General features: G+C 36.5%; 1 pseudogene; it reads right to left on the reverse strand.

Moving 5' to 3' along the window:
* Nucleotides 1–777: 777 nt before the first annotated feature.
* Nucleotides 778–1,044, reverse strand: LOC112407791 (ATP synthase subunit f, mitochondrial pseudogene; annotated as a pseudogene).
* Between the last annotated feature and the right edge of the window lie 3,640 nt (nt 1,045–4,684).

A 4,684-nucleotide genomic window follows, 5' to 3' on the forward strand; every position in this document is an offset into this window, starting at 1 on the left:
TGTAAGAATGGCTATTACCAAAAAGCAAGAAATAACCAGTGTTGGCAAGGATGTGGAGAAAAGGGAACCCTTATGTACTGCTAGAGGGAATGCAAATTAGTGTAGCCACTATGGAAAACAGTATGGAGGTTCCTCAAAAAATTAAAACTAGAACTACCATATAACCCAGCAATTCAACTTCTTGGTATTTATCCAAAGGAAAAAAATTCATTATGTTGAAAATATACCTGCATCCCCATGTTCAATGCAACATTATTTACAATAGCCAAGACATGAAAACAACAAGGGTTCATCAAGAGATTAATGAATTTTTAAAATGTGGCATATACACAATAAAATATTATTCAGTCATAAAAGAAGGAAATCCTGCCATTTGTGACAACATAGATGGATCTTGAGGACATTATACTAAGTGAAGTCAGACAGAGAAAGACAAATACCAATACTGTATGACCTCATTTGTATGTGAAATCTAAAAAAAAAAAAAGTCAAAAACAAAAATATAGAACTGAAACCATAGATACAAGAGAACAGATTGATGGTTGCCAGAAACAGTGAGTGAAATGGGTAAAGGTGGTCAAAAGCTGCAATTTCCAATAATAAAATAAATAAGTCATGGAGGTATAATGTACAGCATGGTGAGTATGCTTAATAATACTGTATTACATACTTGAAAGTTGCTAAGACAGATTTTTTTTAACCAGTCATCATTAGGATATGAAAGGATTCAGGGGTGCCTGGCAAAGGTCATGGTCAAGAATGCAGAGTGCACCCTCTTCAGTGGTACTCACTTGGCTGCTCATATTCAAGTTCCTTGTAAGAACAGCAGTAGTTGAAAATCACATAAGCTGCCAGCACCATAGAAAACTCAGTGATGCTCCCTTTCTTCACGTTGAAATACTTGTTGTAATATCAGTAATAACCTATTTGAAACGCTCCAGTAATGCCTTTAGGGATGAAACTCCACATTATTATCCAGCTAGGCAGCTCCTTTAATTTGATATCCAGGAGCTTCTTCTCCTTCAGTGGTACAACTGATGTCATCTTGGAGTCCTGGCTGTCTGCTCCAACCTGAACTCTTCCATGTTGAGCAAGGTTTGAGGCATAACTAAAGGCCTTCCCACATTCTTCATCTTCATAGTGTTTCTCACCACTATGAATTCTCCGATGCAAAAAAAGAGATGGATTTTTCCAGATATAAATGTCTTTCTAAAGCTGATTATTTTATAACTTGAATCCAAATCTATAATCCAGCTTCTTGTTTCTTCTCTCACAACCATTCAGCATTCTTCTCCTTGCTCCAGTATCACAATTATGTCTGGCTTATAAATGGAATGGTCCACTAAGACCAAATTACTATTTTTCTCCATCAACACATCATAGTACAACTTCTTCTGAATAGGATCAAGAAATTCTAACGCATGCTGAAAGAACTCTTTGGCCACATCCCTGAAAGTTATTGCTTCATAGGCCATGGTTTTAGACCTGCAAGAGCTGATCAGTCCTCAGGGTTTATTTACCAGAAAAAAACAGAGTCCAGAAAACCCAAACCTGAGATTGGGCACTTTAGTCTGTTGTGAGCAGATCTTCCTTCTCCCATGTCTAACTTCAAAACTGAAAAGAGGTCATATAATCCCAAGGAGAAACTCTTTTGTGACTGTCCCCCACGGGCTGTGCACAGTCATTTCTGCAGAAACTTACACAGGTTTCTTGCTTGGATGGTTGCTAGTCACAAGCAGTTTGCAACAGGGAGCCTGGAAAAAGGCCCAAAGTGGAAGTTACATCGTCAGTTGTGGTCTATACCACATTTATTTATTCATTCCTCCATCAATGGACATTTAGGTTGCTTCCATGTCCTGGCTTTCATAAATAGTGCTGCAGTGAATATTGGAGAACAGGTATCTTTTCGAATTATGGCTTTCTCCAGTTATATGCCCAGGAGTGTGATTGCTGGATCATATGGTAGCTCTATTTTTAGTTTTTTAAGGAACCTTTATACTGTTCTTCATAGTGGCTGTAACAATTGACATTCCCATCAACCGTGTAGGAGGGTTCCCTTTTATCTACACCCTCTCCAACATTTATTGTTTGTACATTTTTTGATGATGGCCATTCTGACTGGTGTGAGGTGATGCCTCATTGTAGTTTTGATTTGCACTTCCCTAATGATTAATGATGTTGAACATTCTTTCATGTATTTGTTGGCAGTCTGTATATCTTCTTTGGAGAAATGTCTATTTAGGTCTTCGGCCCATTTTTGGATTGGGTTGTTTATTTTGTTATTGAGCTGTATGAGCTGCTTATAAATTCTGGAGATTAATCCTTCATCAATTGCTTCATTTGCAAATATTGTCTCCCATTCTGGGGTTGTCGTTTGGTCTTGTTTCCTTTGCTGTGCAGAAACTTTGAAGTTTCATTAGGTCCCATTTGTTTATTTTTGTTTTTATTTCCATTTCTCCAGGAGGTGGGACAAAAGGATCTTGCTGTGATTTATGTTGTAGAGTATTCTGCCTATGTTTTCCTCTAAGAGTTTGATAGTTTCTGACCTTACATTTAGGTCTTTAATCCATTTTGAGCTTATTTTTCTGTATGGTGTTAGGGAGTGATCTAAACTGGGCTTTCTATGCTGTTCCATTGATCTATATTTCTTTTTTTGTGCGAGTACCATACTGTCTTGATTACTGTAGCTTTGTAGTATAGTCTGAAGTCAGGGAGCCTGATTCCTCAGGCTCCGTTTTTCTTTCTCAAGTTTGCTTTAGCTACTCGGGGTCTTTTGTGTTTCCATACAAATTGTGAAAATTTTTGTTCTAGTTCTGTGAAAAACGCCAGTGGTAGTTTGATAGGGTATGCATTGAATCTGTAGATTGCTTTGGGTAGTAGAGTCATTTTCACAATGACTCTTCCTTGATTGCTCTGGCAAAAACTTCAAAAACTATGTAGAATAAGAATGGTGAGAGTGGGCAACCTTTTCTTGTTCCTGATCTTAGTGGAAATGCTTTCAGTTTTTCACCATTGAAGACGATGTTGGCTGTGGGTTTGTCATATATGGCCTTTATTATGTTGAGGAAAGTTCCCTCTATGCCTACTTTCTGGAGGGTTTTAATCATAAATGGGTGTTGAATTTTGTCGAAAGCTTTCTCTGCATCTATTGAGATGATCATATGGTTTTTCTCCTTCAATTTGTTAATATGGTTGATCACATTGATTGATTTGCATATATTGAAGAATCCTTGCATTCCTGGAATAAACCCCACGTGATCATGGTGTATGATCCTTTTAATGTGCTGTTGGCTTCTGTTTGCTAGTATTTTGTTGAGGATTTTTGCATCTATGTTCATCAGTGTTATTGGCCTGTAGTTTTCTTTCTTTATGACATCCTTGTCTGGTTTTGGTATCAGGGTGATGGTGGCCTCGTACAATGAGTTTGGGAGTGTTCCTCCCTCTGCTATAATTTGGAAGAGTTTGAGAAGGATAGGTGTTAGCTCTTTTCTGAATGTTTAATAGAATTCGCCTGTGAAGCCATCTAGTCCTGGGCTTTTGTTTGTTGGAAGGTTTTTAATCACAGTTTCAATTTCAGTGCTTGTGATTGGTCTGTTCATATTTCCTATTTCTTCCTGGTTCAGTCTTGGCAGGTTGTGCATTTCTAAGAATTTGACCATTTCTCCCAGGTTGTCCATTTTATTGACATAGAGTTACTTGTCATAATCTCTCATGATCTTTTGTATTTCCACAGTGTCAGTTGTTACTTCTCCGTTTTCATTTCTAATTCTATTGATTTGAGTTTTCTCTGTTTTTTTCTTGATGAGTCGGATTAGTGGATTATCAATTTTGTTTTTCTTCTCAGAGAACCAGCTTATAGTTTTATTGATCTTTGCTATCATTTCCTTCATTTCTTTTTCATTTATTTCTGGTCTGAGTTTTATGATTACTTTCCTTCTGATAACAATTTTTTTTGTTGTTGTTCTTCTTCTTTCTCTAATTGCTTTAGGTGCAAGTTTAGGTTGTTTATTTGAGATGTTTCCTGTTTCTTAAGGTAGTATTTTATTGCTGTAGACTTCCCTCTAAGAACTGCTTTTGCTACATCCCATAGGTTTGGGTCATCATGTCTCCATTGTCATTTGTTTCTAGGTATTTTTTTAATTTCCCCTTTGATTTCTTCAGTGATCACTTCATTATTAAGTAGTGTATTGTTTAGCCTCCACGTGTTTGTATTTTTTACAGATATTTTCCTTTAATTGATATCTAGTCTCATAACATTGTGGTAAGAAAACATACTTGATACATTTTCAATTTTCTTAAATTTACCAGGGCTTGATTTGTGACCCAAGATATGATCAATCCTGGAGAATATTCCATGAGCACTTGAGAAAAATATGTATTCTGTTGTTTTTGGATGGAATGTCCTATAAATATCAATTAAGTCCATCTTGTTTAATGTATCATTTAAAGTTTGTGCTTCCTTATTTATTTTCATTTTGGATGGTCTGTTCATTGGTGAAAGTGGGGTGTTAAAGTCCCCTACTATGAATGTGTTGCTGTCTATTTCCCCTTTTGTGGCTGTTAGTACTTGCCTTTTGTATTGAGGTGCTCCTATGTTGGGTGCATAAATATTTACAATTGTTATATCTTCTTATTGAATTGATCCCTTGATTATGTAGTGTCCTTCTTTGTCTCTTCTAATAGT

This window comes from Neophocaena asiaeorientalis, unplaced genomic scaffold (genome assembly GCF_003031525.2).
Source record: "Neophocaena asiaeorientalis asiaeorientalis breed wild unplaced genomic scaffold, Neophocaena_asiaeorientalis_V1.1 scaffold996, whole genome shotgun sequence".
NCBI classification, from domain to species: domain Eukaryota; kingdom Metazoa; phylum Chordata; class Mammalia; order Artiodactyla; family Phocoenidae; genus Neophocaena; species Neophocaena asiaeorientalis.